This window comes from Scyliorhinus torazame, chromosome 18 (assembly GCF_047496885.1).
Source record: "Scyliorhinus torazame isolate Kashiwa2021f chromosome 18, sScyTor2.1, whole genome shotgun sequence".
In the NCBI taxonomy this organism is placed as follows: domain Eukaryota; kingdom Metazoa; phylum Chordata; class Chondrichthyes; order Carcharhiniformes; family Scyliorhinidae; genus Scyliorhinus; species Scyliorhinus torazame.
This window is the reverse complement of record NC_092724.1, coordinates 76,821,444-76,847,549: the sequence shown is the minus strand read 5'-3', so window position 1 is coordinate 76,847,549 and position 26,106 is coordinate 76,821,444. Positions and strand designations below refer to the sequence as shown.

Genomic DNA, 26,106 nt, shown 5'->3' with positions numbered 1-26,106 from the left:
GGTTGTTTTCGTTGGAGAGAAGAAGGTTAAGAGGAGACTTAATAGAGGCATACAAAATGATCAGGGGGTTGGATAGGGTGGACAGTGAGAGCCTTCTCCCGCGGATGGATATGGCTGGCACGAGGGGACATAACTTTAAACTGAGGGGTAATAGATATAGGACAGAGGTCAGAGGTAGGTTCTTCACGCAAAGAGTAGTGAGGCCGTGGAATGCCCTACCTGCTACAGTAGTGAACTCGCCAACATTGAGGGCATTTAAAAGTTTATTGGATAAACATATGGATGATAATGGCATAGTGTAGGTTGGATGGCTTTTGTTTCGGTGCAACATCGTGGGCCGAAGGGCCTGTACTGCGCTGTATTGTTCTATGTTCTATGTTCTAAGTGTCAGTTGAAAGGTATTCAGGACCGGCATGTTCCTGTGAGGAAGAAGTATAAATACGGCAATTTTCGGGAACCTTGGATAACGAGAGATATTGTAGGCCTCGTCAAAAAGAAAAAGAAGGCATTTGTCAGGGCTAAAAGGCTGGGAACAGACGAAGCCTGTGTGGAATTTAAGGAAAGTAGGAAGGAACTTAAGCAAGGAGTCAGGAGGGCTAGAAGGGGTCACGAAAAGTCATTGGCAAATAGGGTTAAGGAAAATCCCAAGGCTTTTTACACGTACATAAAAAGCAAGAGGGTAGCCAGGGAAAGGGTTGGCCCACTGAAGGATAGGCAAGGGAATCTATGTGTGGAGCCAGAGGAAATGGGTGAGGTACTAAATGAATACTTTGCATCAGTATTCACCAAAGAGAAGAAATTGGTACATGTTGAGTCTGGAGAAGGGTGTGTCGATAGCCTGGGTCACATTGAGGTCCAAAAAGACGAGGTGTTGGGTATCTTAAAAAATATTAAGGTGGATAAGTCCCCAGGGCCTGATGGGATCTACCCCAGAATACTGAAGGAGGCTGGAGAGGAAATTGCTGAGGCCTTGACAGAAATCTTTGGATCCTCACTGTCTTCAGGTGATGTCCCGGAGGACTGGAGAATAGCCAATGTTGTTCCTCTGTTTAAGAAGGGAAGCAAGGATAATCCAGGGAACTACAGGCCGGTGAGCCTTACTTCAGTGGTAGGGAAATTACTGGAGAGAATTCTTCGAGACAGGATCTACTTCCATTTGGAAGCAAATGGACGTATTAGTGAGAGGCAGCATGGTTTTGTGAAGGGGAGGTCGTGTCTCACTAACTTGATAGAGTTTTTTGAGGAGGTCACTAAGATGATTGATGCAGGTAGGGCAGTGGATGTTGTCTATATGGACTTCAATAAGGCCTTTGATAAGGTCCCTCATGGTAGACTAGTACAAAAGGTGAAGTCACACGGGATCAGGGGTGAGCTGGCAAGGTGGATACAGAACTGGCTAGGTCATGGAAGGCAGAAAGTAGCAATGGAAGCATGCTTTTCTAATTGGAGGGCTGTGACCAGTGGTGTTCCACAGGGATCAGTGCTGGGACCTTTGCTGTTTGTAGTATATATAAATGATTTGGAGGAAAATGTGACTGGTCTGATTAGTAAGTTTGCAGACGACACAAAGGTTGGTGGAATTGCGGATAGCGATGAGGACTGTCAGAGGATACAGCAGGATTTAGATTGTTTGGAGACTTGGGTGGAGAGATGGCAGATGGAGTTTAATCCGGACAAATGTGAGGTAATGCATTTTGGAAGGTCTAATGCAGGTAGGGAATACACAGTGAATGGTAGAACACTCAAGAGTATTGAAAGTCAAAGAGATCTAGGAGTACAGGTCCACAGGTCACTGAAAGGGGCAACACAGGTGGAGAATGTAGTCAAGAAGGCATACGGCATGCTTGCCTTCATTGGCCGGGGCATTGAGTATAAGAATTGGCAAGACATGTTGCAGCTGTATAGAACCTTAGTTAGGCCACACTTGGAGTATAGTGTTCAATTCTGGTCGCCACACTACCAGAAGGATGTGGAGGCTTTAGAGAGGGTGCAGAAGAGATTTACCAGAATGTTGCCTGGTATGGAGGGCATTAGCTATGAGGAGCGGTTGAATAAACTCGGTTTGTTCTCACTGGTTGAGGGGCGACCTGATAGAGGTCTACAAAATTATGAGGGGCATAGACAGAGTGGATAGTCAAAGGCTTTTCCCCGGGATAGAGGGGTCAATTACTAGGGGGCATAGGTTTAAGGTGAGAGGGGCAAGGTTTAGAGTAGATGTACGAAGCAAGTTTTTTTACGCAGAGGGTAGTGGGTGCCTGGAACTCGCTACCGGAGGAGGTGGTGGAAGCAGGGACGATAGTGACATTTAAGGGGCATCTTGACAAATACATGAATAGGTTGGGAATAGAGGGATACGGACCCAGGAAGTGTAGAAGATTGTAGTTTAGTCGGGCAGCATGGTCGGCACGGGCTTCGAGGGCCGAAGGGCCTGTTCCTATGCTGTGCATTTCTTTGTTCTTTGTTCTGCACTGTAAATTCTATAATACTATGATATTCAGCTTTGCTCGCCGGCAAAGAGCCCGGGGTACTGGGCTTGCCACCCAGTGCTCGGCTGGGGGTGGGCGACCCTCTGCAGAGTTGGGCCACCTTGGGAGGGTGGGGGGAGCACTGGGGGAACAACCGGGTGGCAACTGCTCGTGGCAACACCATGTCAACCCCTGGAACATGTGTACCCATTCCTGGGGCAATACCTGTCCCTGCCCGTCTGTCCCAATGACCACCCGTAACCCCCACAGACTGCCGAGACCTCTGGCCATAGGGCTGAAAGCTATTGCTAATAGTGAATTGGAATTTGAGCACTTCACAGAACCCAAGTGGATTCCCGTGGTTGGGCGGGCCATGTGACATGTGGGAGTCATTGCCTAGCATCCCAATCACACCTTGATGCATGGACACTGTGTCTAAGCACTGCAGGAGGCAACTCCACACACGCAATATCCAACATCCGAACCCCCCGGGGATATTACACAGCTCTGGGGACATATTCATGTCTGGAGGCTGGATGGGTGCCACGGGGAGGGGAGTTGCCTGGAGAGATGGGCCAAGGATTTGGGTGTCAGCCTGCACTGCGGAACAAGGTGACAGAGGCATCATACTGGTTGTGCACAAAGGTGTTTATTGTGTTTGACAATTCCCCACCCTCCCGATGCTGCCCCTCCCCATCCTCACCCCCAGACCCCTCACCCCCACCTACCCCTCCACCCCCACCCACCCCTGCCCCAGTACCCTCAGTGTTCCTCAATGTGCTTTGCCCTCCTAGCTCTACCACTACGTCTAGGTGTGTCCCTAGGATGCAGATCAGAGGTGGAGGCAGCCAGTTGCTTACCTCGTCCCTTGGCCTTCGATACCCCTGGCGGGCATCCTCTGAGGGCTCTGGGGACAGAGGACCCTGGCTCACTTGTCAACGGAAGATGCACGGCAGTGCTGCCCCATCCAGTGTGCTGGCTGCAAGATGCGGCCTCTTCAGGGGTGGAACTCGGGGGAGCTGATGGTCACCAACCTCACTCCGCGGGACAGGTCCACGTTGGCACTCAGCGCCCCTACTCCCAGTCAGTGCCCATAGGGCCCTTGTTTTCACCTTGGGTTGGAGGAGCAGCTGGTTCGAGACCTGGCTGCCCCTGCATCAGCTGGCTCTGCCAACCCTGGCCGTTCCCTATGGTCTGCACCATTGTGTTGATACCCTCGGCGATGCTCTGCAGTGACTGTGACATGCTCTGCAGCACCTCAGCCATGCCCAGCTTTGACTGGGACAAGGTACACAGCATTTCAGCCATTCCCATCTGAGAGCGGGACATGTCCCGGAGAACTTCACCAAGGTTAGCCTGGTACTGGGTAACATCCTCCAGCGAAGCAGAAATTCTGTTGAGACCCTCCGCCGTGGCTGTCACCGACTGCACGATGCCTTGGATATCTTCACTTATGGTGCCAACATCGTGCACCAGGCTCTCCACTGCAGCTGCCACCTTAGCAGTGTTGGCCTCGGTGCCACGCATTGCCGGCGACATCTCCTGTGCATGTAGCCTCTGGGACTCCTCCAAGCGACTATGGACCTGCTGGAGTGTCGCTGATATCACCCTCTGAATGTCCTGGCCGCTCCCTACATCTGCATTAACTCCAGGTAACTCTGTACAAGAGGCTCAGCATCAGGCTGGGTCCTGGGATCCAGCAGACCTCCGACTGTTGTCTCGCCTGAGGGTTCCTGCCTCCACCTGATGTACATTAGCAGCAGTGCGGTGCTCACACGATTGTGCCCCAGAAGCTTGACTACTAACATTTCCCACCGAGGTGTGTGTATCAGCACTGGTGGAGGGTGGGAATGACAGCTGTGCCGCGACTATTATGGTGGCATCCTTGAAGCTCTCCTCCGAGGTGGTCTCCTGGGAGGCTTGAGAGGGTGCCACCTGGGATGGGCTGGCACCGTCGGCTGGAGGACCTCAGTGGGAGGGATGGGCCAGTCACGCACGCTTGACAGGTCCTTCGGTTGAGGCCCAGTGGTTCCTCATCCCTGCAGTGTACGCCAGCCTCCGCTTTGATGGCCGCTCTGTCCTCGGCCACACCGGTCACCTCCAGGGCCCGCTCGTCGAAGGTGGTGAGAATCCTGATTTCAGGCACCCAACTGGCAGTCTGGGCCCTTTCCCAGCAATTGTGGGAGAGCTTTTCCTGAGCATGTGTGATTCACAGTGGTGAGGGGGTATGAAGGAGGGGTTGGGGTGGTTGAAGCGGGAGTCAGTGGAGGAAGAGTTTGGAGGTTGAAGGGGGATAGATGCTCCTACAGGGGAGTTGGAGAGGTTGTGGGAGAGGGGGGGTGGCGGGGCGGTGTAGGTCATTGACCTTCTTCCTACATTGGAGACCAGTCCTCCTGGTCACACTCCCCAAGCTCACTGCCACCACCACCTCATCTCAGGCAGCACTGGCTGCCCTGTGGCAGACCTCCCTGGACCCTCAGGGGAACAGGACATCCCTCCTGCCCTCCACAGCATCCAGCAGCCTCCCGAGGTCAGCATCCCCAAATTTTGGTGCTGGTCTCCTTAGTGCCATTGTTGCGAGCTGACTGGGGTTGGCTGAGCAAGTACAACTTCAGTGCTGCTCAATCTTGTTGGCAGGGGGCCTACGAGCGCGGTCCTGGAGAATCAGCTGGCGAGCCTTCATTTGCGGCGAGAAGCCCATGAGGCCTCGTTAACTGGACCAATTAACATCGGATCGTGTTGCCGGACTCGCTGGGCTGAGCGCCAGGAAGCTCACGGCAATTCACGCTCGCTACAATACTTAGAAATCTTTCCGAAGAATCATGCTCGTAGTATGTCAGGTCCCGGGAATTTATTAACTTTCAATCCAATTAATTTCTCCAGGACAACCTTCTTGCGAATACATATTTCTTTCAATTCCCCATTCGCCTTAGTCCCTTGGAAATGGGAGATTTCTTGTATTTTCCTCAGTGAAAACAGACATAAAGTAATCATTTAGCTTCCCTGCCATTTCTTTATTCCCCATTGTGAATTCTCCTGACTCTGATTGTAATGGGCCCACATTTGTTTTCGCCAAATTTTCCTTCTTTCATAAGTAAAGAATCTTTTACGGTCATTTTTATAATTTTTTGCTCGCTTACATTCATATTCCATTCTCCCTTTCTTTATTAATTTTTTGGTCTTCTGCTGCTTTATTATAAAATGGTTCCAATTCTCAGGTTTACTGCTATATCTGACAAATTTATAGGCCAAAATGAAAGCAAAATACTGCAGATGCATCTGTGGAGGAAGAAGGGAGCTACCATTTTTAATTTGGATGACTCTTTGTCAAAGTGGGGCCTGTTCCTTTAGAACATAGAACATAGAACATACAGTGCACAAGGAGGCCATTTGGCCCATTGAGTCTGCACCGACTCACTTAAGCCCTCACTTCCACCCTATCCCCATAACCCAATAACCCCTCCTAACCTTTTTGGACACTAAGGGCAATTTATCATGGCCAATCCACCTAACCTGCACATCTTTGGACTGTGGGAGGAAACTGGAGCACCCGGAGGAAACCCACGCAGACACGGGGAGAACGTGCAGACTCAGCACAGACAGTGACCCAGCAGGGAATCGAACCTGGGTCCCTGGCGCTGTGAAGTGCTAACGATGTGTGCTACCATGCTGCATTTTCCTTTAATCTTATACCATCCTTAACTTCCTTTCACGGTTCCTAACTTCACTTTATTTTCAGTGGTCATTAGTCTGTACAATAATGGCCCTGGTCCTTCCGTGACTGTCATTGTTTCTCCTCTCCGCGTCTGTTCTGGGTGCCCTCACTGGTGCTTTGAGCCATCTCTTCAATAGGTAACCCTCGTTATCCAAAAACCAACCATCCAGGGCATCAGGGCTGCTAAATAAGTCTGGCACCTGTGAATTTCACAGAATGAAGGAATCATGGCTACTGCCGGGTCCCCGGTGAATTCGTCAATGATGTTCACAGACCAGCTGGATATTTGATGAGTGAAAGCCCTACCAGTTAATAAAGGTGCATGGCTGTTCAACAGGAGTGCTTATAGCAATGTGCCTGCTGTCAATAGCTCCCTATACCCTGGCAATTACCACAAACCCTCAGGTTTGTTTGAGTTGACTTTGGTCGTCCAATATGAATGAGATGTAATTCCCTGCCCCTCAAAACATAGTATCAGTGACGACCTTGATACAATAGTGTGTAACAGGCAGAGTTCCTTTATCGGCCTTATGCTACTGAGGTCTACACATGTTGCCTGAAAGGATCCTGTCGCAGAGAGGTTGAGCATGATAGTAACATTAAGAGCTATAGGCACCAATGCAGCCCGCCAGCGGAATCTACCGGTCTCGCCGCTGTCAACAGGTTGACAGTTTCCCTCGCCGTCGGGAAAAAATCACCCCTGCCAGCCTGACACAGAGTGATGTGACTGTGACTCTTGAGAATCTGATATTCCTCTTGCATTATGTTTCAGACATCTACAGATAGCTCAGTCTCTGCCTCAATACCCGAGGGGCTGCGCAAGTCCTTCTATGCCTCCATGCATGATGGCTTCATCATCCAAGGATCTGGCACAGCTCTGGTAATCATGCAACTGTGGTGCATCCTGGACCTCAGAATCTGTTCTTTCTCTCACTCTCCTCCTCCATATCATCCTCTCCTTCGCACTGGAGGCCGTATCTCCCACAGAGAGCCCAATCCATGTTGAGCTCATTTTAAAGGATAGGGTAATGGACAAGGTCTAAATGGACCTCTCAGCAAGAGGAATAAGGCCTCTAAGTAAGATAACTGTTAAATGGAAACTCTGGGCGGGATTTACCGATGACCTTGCTGGCTGATTTTTGGCGGGGTAGACGGCCTGCCAGTGGGATTTACCGGTCTCGCTGCTGTCAATGGGTTGGCAGCACCTCTCGCCGACGGGGAACACATGCGCCTGTGTGAAACCGGAATTTCCTGCAGGCGTGAACAACAGCTAAATCCCGCACTCTGTTTCTTGTATGAAGCACTTCCAGTAATCAGAGAACTCTGAACTGCTAAACCGAACCTCAGGGCTGTGGCGCACCATATAAACCCACCCTAATAAAAAACAAGAACCTCACCTGACATGAACCACAGACAGTACATATTATTCCAGTCAGTTGCCAAATTTGTTTGAATCTGGAAAAGAGTGAATGTGTTCCGGTTAGCCCCACCTCCCACCGCAGGTTTTGGAGCCAACTTGGGGGTGTTGCTTTTTCGCATGGCTTCAGGTGGCTGGGAGTCCGGATGGCCTATGATTGGGCCCAGCTGCATAAATTGAACTTCTCAAGTCTGGTAGATAAGGTTAAGTCCGATCTGGAAAAGTGGGGAAATCTTCCCCTGTCCCTGGCGGGCAGAGTCCAAACTATTAAAATGAATATTCTTCAAAGGGTTTTGTTTTTGTTTCACTGTCTGCCTATCTTCCTCCGTAAATCTTTTTTTGTGAGGGTTAATAGGTTGATCGCGCCCTTTTAATGGGCGGGCAAGATTCCAAGGATCCGTAGGGTTGTTCTTCAACAGGTTAGGCTGAGAAGGTGCTAGGGTGGTACAGCGACCTGGATTCCGTATGGGGACAGATTGAAATTAGGTCGTGTAGGAGGTCTAGTCTGGGTGCATCGGTGACGGCATCGCTTCCATTTTCTCTGACTAGGTACTCCTTGAACCTGATGGTCGTAGCTACGTCAAGGATCTGGAGACAATTAAAGTAGCATTTTAAGCTTGGAGCCATGTTGAGGCTGGCCCCTATCTGTGTCAATCATTTATTTGAGCCATCAAGATTGGGCGCCACATTCGGGGTGTGAGAAGGGAAGGGATTGGAGAGATTCAGGGATTTGTTTATAGAGGGACAATTTGCCACCTTGGAGGAATTGTTGGCAAAGTTTGAATTGGGAGGGGGGGAGGAATGAACTCGTTCAGGTACTTCCAGATAAGGAACTTTGTGCGGGTGGCCTTCCCAACATTTCCTGAGGCACCGGTCTCTGTTGGAAAGGATTCTTTCTTGCTGGGGTCGGAAGAGAGTGTCTGGTATTATGGATGACTTGTGTCTCAGGACTCGGACTTGGCGGATGGAGTGAAGGTGAAGGAGGAGAGGGAGCAGGGGGCTATAGTAGATGATGAGGCAGGAATGAGGCCCTTCGCAGGGTGAATTCCACGTCATCACATGCTCGGCTTAGTCTAATCCAACACCTGGTTAGAATTAAGATGAGTGATTTTCCGGAGGTAGAAGACAGGTGTGGGTGGTGTGCCGGGGGGAATCCAATCACACACACATGTTTTGATCATACCAAACTGGTCAGCTTTTCAACACCATGTTGCCGATTCAGATTATCGATTTTGTGCCTTGTCCTCGGGTATCCAATTTTGGGGTGTTGGACTTGCTGGGGCTGCAGACAGAGCTTGAGGCAGATGTCCTTGCCTTCGCCTAGCTGAATGCCCAGATGTGGGTTCTGCTGGGGTGGAGGTCTTCTTCTCTGCCCAGCGCCTCGGTATGGTTGGGGGGCCTAATGGAATTCTTGTAACTGGAGTAACTCGAGGGCACTGGAAATGGCAGCCACTTTAAACCGTCAGTTGCTGGGGGGATTTGGTTTGTTTTATTTGTTTTCCCGTTTGTTTCTCTTATCTTGGTGGATGGGATAAGTATGGTTGATTTGGGTTTTTGCTGTGTTGGTTTTGTATATTATCTGGGTAATATGGGTTTTGTTATAAAATTTATTGTAAAATGAAAAATCTCTGCTAAAAATGTGTATTTTTAAAAATTACCAGATTTGTGAGTTTAAATACTCATTTTAATGACATTTGAATAGTGTTGGTGGGGTCCTGATTTTATCCCAACCCAATGTCATCATGCCTGTTTTTTGAGCGTATTATTCAACCCATAGTGTTCGGTTAGTAGTACTTGCTTTTTGATAACACAGAACTTGAGTATTGCTGAAAAAAGTGACTTTTTGTTGAAGCTTTTGGCTTTGCCTCATCAGGACATTTTGCAAGAATACAATCCAAAGTAGACAACAAATTTATACTGTTTGAGAAGTGATTGTTGATTGGTTGAGAAGTAGACTTTTATTTGTAGAGGTATTGCCATGGAGAATAGTGACTGACATGGTTTGAAATTTAAACCAGGCAGCTTGACTCTGATTGGTCAAAGCATTGCCATGAGCCATGGACCAGCAAATGGCTGCCACTTATTTTGTTTAGCTGAAACAGGTGCAATGTGTGTACATGTTCTATCAGTCTGCAAATATCAGCGTCTTGTCTATTAATATATGTTACTTCCAGTACACACAAATGCGCCACACTGTGAGTCCAACTGATAATCTTAAATTGGGGTCAGCATAATTCTTAGAACACCGAGGGTTATTTAACAAATGTTGTACAATCGCGGAATCACATTGAATGTTGGATACTGTGTTATGGGTTTTACGAGCATGAGATAGTTGGATACTGCCTGTACTTTGTCCACTGCAAACAGCAGAAAGTTCCGTATGTTTGATACTATCCGCCATTCTTTAGGATGCTTAGCTGACATACCTGGCATCACATTGGCACTGAAATTCAAAAACCATATGCCATAAAATAAATTTGTTGTCTCCCCTGGATTTGTATTCTTGCAGAAAGTTCTGATAAGTGCTAAACAAAAGGTATTGGCCGGGATTCTCCGAGCCCGCGCCAGGTCGGAGAATCGGCGGTGACGCTGGAAATTCCCACCACGTCGCTCCGATGCCGGGACGCGATTCTCCGGGAACCGGAGAATCGGCACCAGTCTCGTGCGCGCGGTCGACCGGCCGAGTTCCCGCCGTGAATCACTGCCGTGATTCCAACCTGGTACCACCCGGCGGGAGCTCGGATCCACAGCTGCAATGGCCGTCCTGGTGGGGGTAGGGGGTAGAGGGGCGGGGGGATCAGACTCCGGGGGGGTGGGGGGGCTGCATGACGGCCAGGCCCGCGATCAGGGGCTACCGATCGGCGGGTGCGCGCGATTTGGAGGGGGCCTACCTCCTTCCGTGCGGGCCCGCTGTGTCGCTACGCCATGTTGCATATCAACAGCGTGGAAACAGCCACCACGTGCATGCGCCGGCGCAGAAATGGTCACCACGCACATGCGTGGACCCGTGCCAGCAGTGTAGGGCCGCCTATAGGCGCCGGAGCAGCATGCAGCACTCCGGCACTGTGCTGGCCCCCTGTGGCCCGCTGAATCGCTCGCCAATGTACCACGCTGCGAGACCATGCAGACGCTGTGACAACAAATGAACGGACATCATGCGACAATCACCAGGCAGGAATGTTCCCTTCCAATCGGGGAACACTTCAGCAGTCAAGGGCATTCAGCCTCCGATCTCCAGGTAAGCGTTCTCCAAGGCGGCCTTCAGGACCAGCGACAACGCAGAATCGCCGAGCAGAAACTTATAGCCAAGTTCCGCACACGTGAGTGCGGCCTCAACCGGGACCTGGGATTCATGTCGCATTACATTCATCCCCCACCATCTGGCCTGGGCTTGCGAAATCCTACCAACTATCCTGTCTTGAGACAATTCACACCTCTTTAACCTGGGGTTACCCCTATCTCTGGATCTATAAACACTTAATTAACTGCAAATGCTCGCATTCTAAGCATTGTCTTGCATCTTTGAATTTGTTTATATATGTTTCTGGAACATACCTCTTCATTCACCTGAGGAACGAGCAGTGCTCCGAAAGCTAGTGTTTGAAACAAACCTGTTGGACTTTAACCTGGTGTTGTAAGACTTCTTACTGTGCTCACCCCAGTCCAACACCGGCATCTCCACATCATTTAAGCAGGCAAGGTATAGCCTCTTGTCTATACTCTGTGCATCAGGTAGACAGCAGGGGATAGTGAGCAGGGTATGGGAAACAGGGGATGAGGTGTGGGAGACAAAGAGCAGGGGCAACAATTAGCATGCAAAGAGTGAAGGCAGAGAGGTGGAGCAGGGATAATGAATCAGGAAGTGAGAAACAGAGTGAGGAGCAGGGAGCAGGGAAAAGGGAACAGTGGGGGGCAGGGATTGTGGAGCAGGGAATGGACAGCAGGTGGCAGCAATATAGTTGATCCTCTATTCAATGAACAGACCAGGCAAGGCCCAAGCCACATGATGACCTTATTGTAGGAAATTGGCAAAATGTCTGCCATTCCATGAGTCAGGGTGTGGCTCTGTGTTCTGGTAAAGTGGAGTCTGTTGGAAAGTAATTCACTTTAATTTACCTGGAATGACGCATTGACAATAACTGAACAAAGTTCAGCTGCAGTAAATCCTGTTATTTATTTCGCTGTGTGGACTTTGGTACAATAAGGCAATGTGTTCAGTGTCTTACAGCTAGAGTCACTCAGTCTAGGCTTAAGCACCATACAGAGTGAAGAAATTCCCGTGGTGGGCCCAAGCTGAACGGAATCTGCATGAAAACAGCCGATTAGGAGAAAGCAGGTATTTCAGATCTCAGAACTAGTGTTGGGGATGATCGGTGTAGGCTGGTGTTAGTGGGTGTGGGAAGCTGAGACAGAGGCTGTCCTTACTCCTCTGGATTCTGTCCAGAAACAGTTTAGTGTTACATTTGTGTGTCGATGAATTTGAAACAACAGAGCAGGAATTTTGATAAAGAGAAAGGGGTTCACTGTGCCCAGACTGTGTTCAGAAATGCACCTACGTGCAAGTAAGTTGGAGTTTCCCGTTCGGACTGTTGGTGACTGTCACAGTAAAGCGTGGAGAGAGTGAGTCGAGGGTGGTTCAAACAAGATGAGCAATAGGCTTCAACTGGGTGAAGGTGGGTAAGGGACAGTGTTGACTTGATTGGTTAGTGTGCGGGTTGGAGTGATCAGTGAAGTAAATGAACTCATTCAGAACAGGAGGAAACCAGGTTTGTCTGAAATGAGGGAAATGGTGACATTGGAAAGCAGTAATTGCACTCTCAGCTAAGGAGGACATGAAACAAGCCAGGGTACCATTTCCAGTGGTTAAATCCTGCAGCGAGGGATATTTGTCAGGATAGGGCCAAGCTCAACTGGGATGCTCCCCATAGTGGAATATCTCTTTGACACACACAGCTCAGATTAACATTTGATGAACAGATGAGACACTGAAGTGCAAACATCAAAAGCCTTCAAGAAAGAGCTGTGAGGGTGAAGTTGTGGATGAACAAATAGATAGGAAGTAGTGGGTGTTGGCTGGGTGGCTGTGTGACAGCGAGAGACTCACAGTTACCATTCCTGTCATTAGCTGCTCAAAGCACCGTAGGATCAGAGGATATTTGCAACCAGCAAGGGACGAAGAACAACGGTGGAAATGGTGAGTTCTGGGCAGTGTGCCTTTTCACTCAGTAATTGTGGGGTGTTTAATCGTTCCAGCAATGATACTGGGTGTTTTATAAATCACAATAATGCACAGGTCATCTCCCTGGATTAAATTGTCTCCTTTCCACCTGTCCTGATGGTGCTGAAGCAGAACACTTGGACACAGCGAAATGGGCAATGCTGTTGGAGTTTTATTTCTGAGGAAAGTGATTGATGGAAATTTACTTCAACTAATGCCTTCTCCATTAAACAAAAACTGACAATTTTAGCAATCAATAGAGGAAGCAATCATTGAGAGCAAAATAAAACCACAGCTGGTCAACAGCCATGACTACCAAAAATATTAATTACACAATCATTCTGGATGAGCAAGGCCAAAGAGATCCTAATGTATTTTATTGTAATATCACTTGTTTATTAAATTAATCTAGGCATTTTGGGTTTCACTACCCCCTCCATCAGAGTGTTTATTCCTCACATTGATCATTCCAGCATTGATTTTAATTTTAAACTGCGCAGAGAGAATCTGACATCAGTAAAGGGTAAAATCAGATTGGGTACAAACCATGCGTCCAACCTGAACCAAAGCCTGAATTAGATGACTGCAAAATAGTCATAGCGTTTACAGCACAGAAAGAGGCCCTTCAGCCCATCATGAAAATTTTGGAGAGTATGGGGATGAAGCAGATTACAGAGATAAGGAGGGACGAGTCTTGGGGGAGTTTGGGAACAAGGATGAGAACTTTAAAATTGAAGCATTGCTAGGCCGGGAGCCAACAGAGGCCAATGAACAGGGGAACAAGACTTGGTGCAAGTTTTGATACGGGTTTTGGATGAGCTCAAGATTACAGCAAAAGAGAAGTTACTGATAGAGAACCGAAACCAATGTAAAATGGGCTCGGCAACCAGCTATCAGTGTCAATGACCTGGAATGAAGGGAGATGGAACTGAGTATTCAGACAAGTCTCCTTTAACACAGCATGAGCTCATTTACCTGCCTGACCTCCCTCAGATAGAATCGGTTTGACTGTCAAACCGATTACCGATCAAATACTGACAGATATGTAAGACCATAAGACCATAAGACATAGGAGTGGAAGTAAGGCCATTCGGCCCATCGAGTCCACTCCACCATTCAATCATGGCTGATTTCGACTCCATTTACCCGCTCTCTCTCCATAGCCCTTAATTCCTCGAAAAATCAAGAATTTATCAACTTCTGTCTTCAAGACACTCAACGTCCCGGCCTTCACCGCCCTCTGTGGCAATGAATTCCACATACCCACCACTCTCTGGCTGAAGAAATTTCTCCTCATCTCTGTTCTAAAGTGACTCCCTTTTATTCTAAGGCTGTGCCCCCGGGTCCTAGTCTCCCCTGCTAATGGAAACAACTTCCCTACACCCACCCTATCTAAGCCATTCATTATCTTGTAAGTTTCTATTAGATCTCCCCTCAACCTCCTAAACTCCAATGAATATAATCCCAGGATCCTCAGACGTTCATCGTATGTTAGGCCTACCATTCCTGGGATCATCCGTGTGAATCTCCGCTGGACCCGCTCCAGTGCCAGTATGTCCTTCCTGAGATGTGGGGCCCAAAATTGCTCACAGTATTCTAAATGGGGCCTAACTAATGCTTTATAAAGCTTCAGAAGTACATCCCTGCTTTTATATTCCAAGCCTCTTGAGATGAATGACAACATTGCATTTGCTTTCTTAATTACGGACTCAACCTGCAAGTTTACCTTTAGAGAATCCTGGACTAGGACTCCCAAGTCCCTTTGCACTTCAGCATTATGGATTTTGTCACCGTTTAGAAAATAGTCCATGCCTCTATTCTTTTTTCCAAAGTGCAAGACCTCGCACTTGCCCACGTTGAATTTCATCAGCCATTTCTTGGACCACTCTCCTAAACTGTCTAAATCTTTCTGAATCCTCCCCACCTCCTCCATACTACCTGCCCCTCCACCTATCTTCGTATCATCGGCAAACTTAGCCAGAATGCCCTCAGTCCCGTTATCTAGATCGTTAATATATAAAGAGAACAGCTGTGGTCCCAACACTGAACCCTGCGGGACACCACTCGTCACCGGTTGCCATTCCGAAAAAGAACCTTTTATCCCAACTCTCTGCCTTCTGCCTGACAGCCAATCGTCAATCCATGTTAGTACCTTGCCTCGAATACCATGGGCCCTTACTTTACTCAGCAGTCTCCCGTGAGGCACCTTATCAAAGGCCTTTTGGAAGTCAAGATAGATAACATCCATTGGCTCTCCTTGGTCTAACCTATTTGTTACCTCTTCAAAGAACTCTAACAGGTTTGCCAGGCACGACCTCCCCTTACTAAATCCATGCTGACTTGTCCTAATCCGACCCTGCACTTCCAAGAATTTAGAAATCTCATCCTTAACAATGGATTCTAGAATCTTGCCAACAACCGAGGTCAGGCTAATTGGCCTATAATTTTCCATCTTTTTCCTTGTTCCCTTCTTGAACAGTGGGGTTACAACAGCGATTTTCCAATCCTCTGGTACTTTCCCTGACTCCAGTGACTGTTGAAACATCATCACCAACGCCTCCACTATTTCTTCAGCTATCTCCTTTAGAACTCTAGGATGTAGCCCATCTGGGCCCGGAGATTTGTCAATTTTTAGACCTCTTAGTTTCTCTAGCACTTTCTCCTTTGTGATGGCTACCATATTCAACTCTGTCCCCTGACTCTTCGGAATTGTTGGGATATTACTCATGTCTTCTACTGTGAAGACTGACGCAAAGTACTTATTCAGTTCCTCGGCTATTTCCATGTCTCCCATCACAAAATTACCAGCGTCATTTTGGAGCGGCCCAATGTCAACTTTTGCCTCCCGTTTGTTTTTAATGTATTTAAAGAAACTTTTACTATCATTCCTAATGTTACTGGCTAGCCTACCTTCAAATTTGATCCTCTCTTTCCTTATCTCTCTCTTTGTTATCCTCTGTTTGTTTTTGTAGCCTTCCCAATCTTCTGACTTCCCACTACTCTTTGCCACATTATAGGCTTTCTCTTTTGCTTTGATGCATTCCCTAACTTCCTTTGTCAGCCATGGCTGCCTAATCCCCCCTCTTTCTTTTCTTTGGGATGAACCTCTATACTGTGTCCTCAATTACACCCAGAAACTCCTGCCATTGCTGTTCTACCGTCTTTCCCACTAGGGTCTGCTCCCAGTCGATTTTTGTCAGTTCCTCCTTCATGCCCCTGTAGTTACCTTTATTTAACTGTAACACCTTTACATCTGATTCTACCTTCATTCTTTCAAATTGGAGATTGAATTCGACCATATTATGATCACTGCCTCCTAAGTGCTCCCTTACTTTAAGATCTTTAATCAAGTCTGGCTCATTACATAACACTAAGTCCAGAATGGCCTGTTCCCTCGTGGGCTCCATCACAAGCTGTTCCAAAAAGCCCTCCTGTAAACATTCAATGAATTCCCTTTCCTTGGGTCCACTGGCAGTATTATTTACCCAGTCCGCCTGCATATTAAAGTCCCCCATGATCACTGTGACCTTGCCTTTCTGACATGCACTTTCTATTTCGTGGTGCATCTTGTGCCCCTGGTCCTGACCACTGTTAGGAGGCCTGTACATAACTCCCATTATGGTTTTTTTGCCTTTGTGGTTCCTCAACTCTGCCCACACAGACTCCACATCATCCGACCCCATGTCGTTTAGTGCTATTGATTTAATTTCATTCCTAATTAACAAGGCAACCCCGCCCCCTCTGCCCACCTCTCTGTCTTTTCGATAGGTTGTGAATCCCTGGATGTTTAAATGCCAGTCATGAACCCCCTGCAACCATGTCTCTGTGATGCCTACCACATCATACCTGCCAGTCACAATCTGGGCCACAAGCTCATCTACTTTGTTCCGTACACTGCGCGCATTTAAATATAGCACCTTTAATTCTCTATTGACCGTCCCTTTTTGTTTTCTTAGTGTGGTGGACCTTGGTTTACTGAGCCTTTCCACACTGTGTCATATTTTGTGGGATGGGGACTATTGTAACCTCTCCTGAGTTCTGTCTTTTTGTGCTTTTTTGTATTCCTAGGCAGCTACGCTTCCCACTGATTACTTCACCTCTTGGTTCCCTGACTTTCCCTTCCCCCCCCAATCTCTAATTTAAAGTCCTATTGACCACCCTATTTACTCTTTTCGCCAGAACACTGGTCCCAGCTCGGTTCAGGTGGAGACCATCCCCCCTGTCCCAAAACTGATGCCAGTGTCCCATGAAAAGGAACCCCTCATTCCCACAGCACTCTTTCAGCCACGTGTTAACTTCCCTTATTCTTGCCTCCCTATGCCAATTTGCACGTGGCTCGGGCAGTAATCCGGAGATTATGACCCTTGAGGACCTGTTTTTTAATTTGAATCCTAGCTCTTTATAATCTCTAAACAGGTCCTCTTTCCTAGACTTGCCTATGTTGTTGGTACCAACATGGACCACAACAACTGGTCCTCCCCCTCCCTCTCCAGTATCCTTTCAAGCCGGTCAGAGATGTCCCGCACCCTAGCACCGGGCAGGCAACATACCATGCGGGACTCTTTATCCTGCTCACAAAGGATACTATCTATCCCCCTGATAATAGAATCCCCTACAACTACAACTTGCCTATTTACTCCCTCCCCTTGAATGGCCTGCTGAACCATGGTGCCTTGGTCAGCTGACTCATCCTTCCTGCAACCCCGTTCGCCATCCACACAGGGAGCAAGTGCCTCACACCTGTTGGACAGAGTCAAGGGCTGAGGCTCCTGAGTTCCTGACTGCTGGTTCCCTTTACCTGCCTGACTTGCAGTCACACCCTGCTGTCCCTGGCCACTAGCAGGATTTAAACTACTTACTCTGACAGGTGTGACTGCCTCCTGAAACACAGTGTCCAGGTAAGTCTCCCCCTCCCGGATGTGCCTCAGTGTTTGAAGCTCAGACTCCAGCTCATCAACTCTGAGCTGGAGGTCTTCAAGCAGCCAACAGTGGCGCTCCGTAGGGATCAGTGTTTGGGCCCCAGCTATTCACGATATACATCAATGATTTAGATGAGGGAACCAAATGTAATTAGCTGGATTCTCCAGTCCTCCAGTCGCGTGTTTCTTGGCTGCGCGCCATTTGCTGGTGCTGGATTCTCTATTCCCGCCACTTGTCAATGGGACTTTCCATTGAAGCCACCCCACACCATTGCGAAACTCGTGAGCGGGGGTGCACTGCCGTTGGGAAAAGAGAATCCCAGCAGCCGGAGAATTCCAGCCAATATTTCCAAGTTTGCCTATGACATGAAACTTGACAGGAATGTGAGTAGTAAGGAGGATGTTAAGAGGCTTCAAGGCATTTAAACAAGAAGAGTAAGTGAGCAAATACATGACAGATGCAGTATAATGTTGATAAATGTGAAGTTATCGACTTCTGTATGAAAGCAGCATTATTTAAATGGTGATAGATTGGGAAATGTTGATGTATAAAGGGACCTGGGTGTCCTTGTACACCAATCACTGAAAGCAAGCATGTAGCAACACAAGCGGTTAAGAAGACAAATGGTGTGGTTTGTCTTGAGAAGGTGACTGAACAGGTAGACAAGGGTAGAGTAGTTGATGTGGTGTATATGGATTTCAGCAAAGCGTTTGATAAGGTTCCCCACGGTAGGCTATTGCAGAAAATACGGAGGCTGGGGATTGAGGGTGATTTAGAGATGTGGATCAGAAATTGGCTAGCTGAAAGAAGACCGAGGGCGGTGGTTGTTGGGAAATGTTCAGAATGGAGTTCAGTTACAAGTGGAGTACCACAAGGATCTGTTCTGGGGCTGTTGCAGTTTGTCATTTTTATCAATGACCTAGAGGAAGGCGCAGAAGGGTGGGTGAGTAAATTTGCAGACGATACTAAAGTCGGTGGTGTTGTCGATAGTGTGGAAGGATGTAGCAGGTTACAGAGGGATATAGATAAGCTGCAGAGCTGGGCTGAGAGGTGGCAAATGGAGTTTAATGTAGAGAAGTGTGAGGTGATTCACTTTGGAAGGAATAACAGGAATGCGGAATATTTGGCTAATGGTAAAGTTCTTGGAAGTGTGGATGAGCAGAGGGATCTAGGTGTCCATGTACATAGATCCCTGAAAGTTGCCACCCAGGTTGATAGGGTTGTGAAGAAGGCCTATGGAGTGTTGGCCTTTATTGGTAGAGGGATTGAGTTCCGGAGTCAGGAGGTCATGTTGCAGCTGTACAGAACTCTGGTACGGCCGCATTTGGAGTATTGCGTACAGTTCTGGTCACCGCATTATAGGAAGGACGTGGAGGCTTTGGAGCGGGTTCAGAGGAGATTTACCAGGATGTTGCCTGGTATGGAGGGAAAATCTTATGAGGAAAGGCTGATGGACTTGAGGTTGTTTTCGTTGGAGAGAAGAAGGTTAAGAGGAGACTTAATAGAGGCATACAAAATGATCAGGGGGTTAGGTAGGGTGGACAGTGAGAGCCTTCTCCCGCGGATGGAAATGGCTGGCAAGAGGGGACATAGCTTTAAACTGAGGGGTAATAGATATAGGACAGAGGTCAGAGGTAGGTTCTTTACGCAAAGAGTAGTGAGGCCGTGGAATGCCCTACCTGCTACAGTGGTGAACTCGCCAACGTTGAGGGCATTTAAAAGTTTATTGGATAAACATATGGATGATAATGGCATAGTGTAGGTTAGATGGCTTTTGTTTCAGTGCAACATCGTGGGCCGAAGGGCCTGTACTGCACTGTATCGTTCTATGTTCTATGTTCTAAGGTGCAGACTCCGCACAGACAGTGATCCAAGGTGGGAATCGAACCTGGGACCCTGGAGCTGTGAAGCAACTGTGCTAACCACTGTGCTACCGTGCTACCCTCTCCACTCAGAGGGTGGTGAACTTATGGAGTTCTCTAACCCAGAAGGCTGTGGAGGCCAAGTTACTGAATATATTTAAGAGGGAAATAGGTGGATATCCAGCCTCTAAAGGTGTTGAGGAGCATGGGGAGAGTGTGGGTGTGTGGTGTTGAAATAGAGGATCAACCATGATTATACTTAAGGGCAGGACTAGCACAAGTGTCTAGCACTGTTGCTTCACAGCGCCAGGGTCCCAGGTTCGATTCCCCGCTGTGTCACTGTCTGTGCGGAATCTGCATGTTTTCCCCGTGTCTGCGTGGGTTTCCTCCGGGTGCTCTGGTTTCCTCCCACAGTCCAAAGACGTGCAGGTTAGGTGGATTGCCATGATAAATTGCCTTTAGTGACCAAAAAGGTTCGGAGGGGTTATTTGGTTACGGCGATAAGGTGGAAGTGAGGGCTTAAGTGGGTCGGTGCAGACTTGATGGGCCGAATCGCCTCCTTCTGCACTATGTTCTATGAATGGCAGAACAGGTAGAAGGGCCAAATTGCCTACTCCTGCTCCTATTCTCATAACCGTTGTTGTTAGGCATTTTTGGAGGAATGGCGGTAGTATTCTGAGTTTCTGAAACTTGGCTGTCTCCATTTTATTAACTTCTTGCACTTCTTCAAGTTGAGTTTCTCTTTATTAACAATGTGGCTGTTCTTTTCAGACACAGTGGGTTTGTTCTGTATCTGCCAAAGGGAATGTGCACATCGTTTATTCCTCGAGTGGACTTGAATGTTCATATTCTGTGGTGTCCACCATGTTCTTGCTGCATGTACATGTTTCATCTCTACTTGTTTCACAATCTCAGCCAAATATCTGTTTGCTGCTTTACTCTCAAATCCTTTTGGAAGCTTATGAATCTTTTCATTCAGCTTTATGGCCCTCAGTATGACTGAGACATCCAGTGATTTTCCTTCTCCTGGTTCCTGGTGCTTCAGTGCCAGATTTACATTTTTCAACCTTATTTCTGCCTGCAGCAGAGCTTTATCCTTGTCCTTCATTTTGGCTTCACTGTTGGGCCAGGTCTGCCTCTGGTGAAGTCTGAACCTGTTCAGTTCTGTCACTGTGTTTACCTGTCACTGTCATTACCCACACGCAGCTTGGAAAGTTTCACACATTTTCCTTTCAGTGTCTCCTCATTTTCATTCAATTGCTTCTTCAGCTCGCCAGTCTGTTTCTTGTGTATTCCGGCTTCCTCCTGGAATATGGAACATCATTGAACCTACTCTGCCGATTGGTACATCAGTGTAGTACCCTCAATAACGACACGAGCGTGTGGAATGGTAAATGAAGGCTTTAATAAGCAGAGAACTAGACAACTACAGAGACGTGTACTTACTGAGTGCTGTTTACAGGGCGTCACCTTGTATACGGCTCCCTGGTGGGCAGAGCCGGAGGCGGAGTCCCCCAGGGTTCCAAACCTGGTCTTAAAGGGGCATCACCTACATGGTGTTAAGGGTACAGTAACCATTCATCACAATCAGCTTGTTCAGAGTGACATAAAATAAATTTTGCTTATTTCTGTAATTTTCCAGAGCTTTGACCGAAGGGATTTCTGTAGTGTGTGAAGGCCAGTTGGCAGGTTTTCCTTTCCTTCGCAAAGCTTACTTGCTTCACCTTGAGCTTTCCTGTAATTCAGCAAATTCTCAAGTTTCCTCTGCTGTCTTTCCATTTGCTTTTAGCGGCAGTGTTCATTTCAACATGTTGCTGAATGCTTACTCATTCCTTTTGCATTCAATCTTGAAGGCTTGTTCAATCTTGAACTGTTTTTTCGACCTTTTATTTTTTTGTTGACCTCTTGGCAGCTCACTCTGGGTTTCAATGCATCGTCTCTTTGACTCAGTTTGAATCTTACACTTCAAATCTTCCACTTCACTTCTGATGAAACCATTTTCCTGTGGCATAGATTCATTGACTTTTTCTATGTTTTGCTTCTTTTGAGTGACCTCAGATAAATTTCCTTCCTTCACAGCCACCTACAGTCTCTGGATTTCTGGCTGCGATGCAGTTTGGGAACTATGACAATATTTTCAGGAATCTCTATTTTTGAGCCTTTTGGCTGCTTCTCAGCCATTTCTTTCATGATCACTGAACTCTTCAACTCGTGCATTTGATCACTGGCATGTTTGGCAACGACCTTGTTGTTTATTTGAATATTGTTTCCCTGGCTCTGGAGTCTTTTGTTGCCTTCACTCTGGGGTCTCTTGTCCCTGGTGCTTTATTAGGCGTTTCCCCCTCTCTCTGTTCCGCTCAGCGCTTTATCGACAGAAAGCATTGCCTGGGCAGGCAAGGTAATCAAGACGGATTGCATGCCTATAACACAGTCTGACCAAATCCTTTCTATTTGAACTGGAAAATCACAAGCTCCATTATGATATGCAGTTCTCATCATCCCAGTTTTCTCTGAGTGTCTTTTCAAACTAGACCTAATGTCCAGGTGATGACAACAAATTTCTTTAGGGTGCGATCAAACAGCCTCTCGTGAGATTTACGACGCTTGTTACACCTCGCAAGATCTAATGATATCTTATAAAGTGTAGCGATCTCGATCTCATCCTCAATGGGCGTGATCCATATTTGCATATTCAACCGAGTAGTTAGTCCCACTTGAATATGTCTGCGCCAGAGTATCCCAAGACCCAGGATCGAACGGCCTCGCCTCGAAGACCTCAACCGGGTGCTGTTTATAGAACATAGAACAGTACAGCACAGTACAGGCGCTTCGGCCCACAGTGTTGTGCCGCCCATTTATCCTGATCTAAGATTAGGTTAACTTACACCCCTCCAATTTACCACTGTCCATGTGCCTGTCCAAGAGTAGCTTAAATGTCCCTAAGGACCCTGACTCCACCACCTCCGCTGGCAGTGCATTCCACGCACCCACCACTCTTTTTGTGACGAACCGAACTCTGACATCTCCCCTATACCTTCCTCCGATCACCTTAAAATTATGTCCCCTTGTGACAGCCATTTCCACCCTGGGGGAAAGTCTCTGGCTATCCACTCTATCCATGCTTCTCATTACCTTGTACACTTGTACACCTTTATCAAGTCACCTCTCTTCCTTCTTCGCTCAAGTGCTTTCCGCAAACATGGACCAGGCGTACCGGCACTTGGGGGGAGGGGGGATCTCCTAGGCATTTGGGGTCCCCGGGTGGTCAGGCTCTGGGAAGGGTGGTACCCCGGCACTCCTGATGCCACTTGGGCACTGTGGCACTGCTAGCCTGGTCCTTATGAGGTGGGTTGTGAGGGGCTCAAGGACCCCCTAATTGGTAAGTTGGGGTTTTGGGGGATATGGAGGCCGTGGTGGGGGGTTCAGAGAAAATGGCGGCCCAATCTCTTCCTGCACTTAGGAGCTGAGCTTGTTAGTGCAGGAAATGGTTCTCAGTGTGGCCTCGGCAGGGTGTTCCTCACCAAGTCGATTTCGGCGGGAGAACAGCTGGTGAGTCAGTTTCAGCGGGAGCATTGCGGAAGGAGGTTGCTGGGAGGTAAGTCAACCTTTAAAAGCACTTGTCTTTGCAGGGGCAGGCCAGTCGATTTTGGCGGGAGAACAGCTGGTGAGTCAGTTTCAGCGGGAGCATTGCGGAAGGAGGTTGCTGGGAGGTAAGTCAACCTTTAAAAGCACTTGTCTTTGCAGGGGCAGGCCAGTCGATTTCGGCGTGAGAACAGCTGGTGAGTCAGTTTCAGCGGGAGCATTGCGGAAGGAGGTTGCTGGGAGGTAAGTCAACCTTTAAAAGCACTTGTCTTTGCAGGGGCAGGCCAGTCGATTTCGGCGGGAGTGGAGCTGGCTGGTTGGTCAATTTCAGCAGGAGCTGAGAATTTTTCTTTTTTTTTAAATTAGTTTTTTAGGCGGGAACAGGAAGTCGACCCGCGGACGTCTGGGAAGACCCTCACCAATAAATTCTGGTGGGGAGGAAACCCGAGACACTACACGTGTAGTGTCTCCCACCCGCCCTCCTCCTCTAACCTAATAATAAAACCCATTGGTCTGAGGTAAGTACCATATTTTATTATATTATTATTATTTTTTAGAAAAATTTAATTTAGTTGTTAGCCAGATCTTGGTAGAAAGTTAGAGGAATGGCAGGGAAGGGAGTGCAATGTTCCTCCTGCAGGATGTTTGAGGTGAGGGATGCAGTTAGTGTCCCTGCTGATTTTACCTGCAGGAAGTGCTGCCATCTCCAGCTCCTCCAAGACCGAGTTAGGGAACTGGAGCTGGAGTTGGAAGAACTTCGGATCATTCGGGAGGCAGAAGGGGTCATAGATAGCAGCTTCAGGGAATTAGTTACACCAAAGATTGGAGATAGGTGGGTAACTGTAAGAGGGACTGGGAAAAAGCAGTCAATGCAGGGATCCCCTGCGGTCGTTCCCCTGAGAAACAAGTATACCGCTTTGGATACTTGTGGGGGGGACGACTTACCAGGGGTAAGCCATGGGGTACGGGCCTCTGGCACGGAGTCTGTCCCTGTTGCTCAGAAGGGAAGGGGGGAGAGGAGCAGAGCATTAGTAATTGGGGACTCTATAGTCAGGGGCACAGATAGGAGATTTTGTGGGAGCGTGAGAGACTCACGTTTGGTATGTTGCCTCCCAGGTGCAAGGGTACGTGATGTCTCGGATCGTGTTTTCCGGGTCCTTAGGGGGGAGGGGGAGCAGCCCCAAGTCGTGGTCCACATTGGCACTAACGACATAGGTAGGAAAGGGGACAAGGATGTCAGGCAGGCTTTCAGGGAGCTAGGATGGAAGCTCAGAACTAGAACAAACAGAGTTGTTATCTCTGGGTTGTTGCCCGTGCCACGTGATAGTGAGATGAGGAATAGGGAGAGAGAGCATTTAAACACGTGGCTACAGGGATGGTGCAGGCGGGAGGGATTCAGATTTTTGGATAACTGGGGCTCTTTCTGGGGAAGGTGGGACCTCTACAGACAGGATGGTCCACATCTGAACCTGAGGGGCACAAATATCCTGGGGGGGAGATTTGTTAGTGCTCTTTGGGGGGGTTTAAACTAATGCAGCAGGGGCATGGGAACCTGGATTGTAGTTTTAGGGTAAGTAAGAATGAGAGTATAGAGGTCAGGAGCACAGATTTGACGTCACAGGAGGGGGCCAGTGTTCAGGTAGGTGGTTTGAAGTGTGTCTACTTCAATGCCAGGAGTATACGAAACAAGGTAGGGGAACTGGCAGCATGGGTTGGTACCTGGGACTTCGATGTTGTGGCCATTTCGGAGACATGGATAGAGCAGGGACAGGAATGGATGTTGCAGGTTCCGGGGATTTAGGTGTTTTAGTAAGCTAAGAGGGGGAGGTGTGGCGCTGCTAGTCAAGAGCAGTATTACGGTGGCGGAGAGGATGCTAGATGGGGACTCTTCTTCCGAGGTAGTATGGGCTGAAGTTAGAAACAGGAAAGGAGAGGTCACCCTGTTGGGAGTTTTTTATAGGCCTCCTAATAGTTCTAGGGATGTAGAGGAAAGGATGGCGAAGATGATTCTGGATATGAGCGAAAGTAACAGGGTAGTTATTATGGGAGACTTTAACTTTCCAAATATTGACTGGAAAAGATATAGTTTGAGTACAATAGATGGGTCGTTTTTTGTACAGTGTGTGCAGGAGGGTTTCCTGAAACAATATGTTGACAGGCCAACAAGAGGCGAGGCCACGTTGGATTTGGTTTTGGGTAATGAACCAGGCCAGGTGTTGGATTTAGAGGTAGGAGAGCACTTTGGGGACAGTGACCACAATTCGGTGACGTTTACGTTAATGATGGAAAGGGATAAGTATACACCGCAGGGCAAGAGTTATAGCTGGGGGAAGGGCAATTATGATGCCATTAGACGTGACTTGGGGGGGATAAGGTGGAGAAGTAGGCTGCAAGTGTTGGGCACACTGGATAAGTGGGGCTTGTTCAAGGATCAGCTACTGCGTGTTCTTGATAAGTATGTACCGGTCAGACAGGGAGGAAGGCGTCGAGCGAGGGAACCGTGGTTTACCAAGGAAGTGGAATCTCTTGTTAAGAGGAAGAAGGAGGCCTATGTGAAGATGAAGTGTGAAGTTTCGGTTGGGGCGATGGATAGTTACAAGGTAGCGAGGAAGGATCTAAAGAGAGAGCTAAGACGAGCAAGGAGGGGACATGAGAAGTATTTGGCAGGAAGGATCAAGGAAAACCCAAAAGTTTCTATAGGTATGTCAGGAATAAGCGAATGACTAGGGAAAGAGTAGGACCAGTCAAGGACAGGGATGGGAAATTGTGTGTGGAGTCTGAAGAGATAGGCGAGAAACTAAATGAATATTTTTCGTCAGTATTCACTCAGGAAAAAGATAATGTTGTGGAGGAGAATGCTGAGCCCCAGGCTAATAGAATAGATGGCATTTAGGTACGTAGGGACGAGGTGTTGGCAATTCTGGACA

At 48.0% G+C, this 26,106-nt stretch overlaps 1 protein-coding gene across 1 annotated transcript in view; it reads left to right on the top strand.

Moving 5' to 3' along the window:
• The window catches only part of myo15b (myosin XVB), a 462,078-nt gene that overhangs the window by 261,905 nt on the left and 174,067 nt on the right, over nt 1-26,106 (top strand). The window lies entirely within an intron of this gene.